Below are 335 nucleotides of genomic sequence, written 5' to 3' on the forward strand. Positions count from 1 at the left end.
TCAGTTGCTTCACAACTGCATTTCTTTCTAAATAAAGGCATCTTCGAACACAAGTGGAGTCAATAAGAGAAGAAAAACCCTCATCAGACACTTGGTAATAACATAACGGTTGAGTTAAAACAAATTTCCCTTTCACAGTTTGAATGCAATTTTTTTATACATTAAGTAGCTAGACATATCTCATAAAAATCAGACATTGCTGTTACTGATTTATCTAATTAATTCTTATTTTAATGGATATGATTATTTACAGCTTTGGCTTTTAAGGAAGATCATATATTAAATTAATCAATGTGTTCAATATATTTTGAAGTTTATGAGAGCAGAAAATCCAC

This window comes from Fulmarus glacialis, unplaced genomic scaffold, assembly GCF_000690835.1.
Source record: "Fulmarus glacialis isolate BGI_N327 unplaced genomic scaffold, ASM69083v1 scaffold5486, whole genome shotgun sequence".
Lineage (NCBI taxonomy): Eukaryota > Metazoa > Chordata > Aves > Procellariiformes > Procellariidae > Fulmarus > Fulmarus glacialis.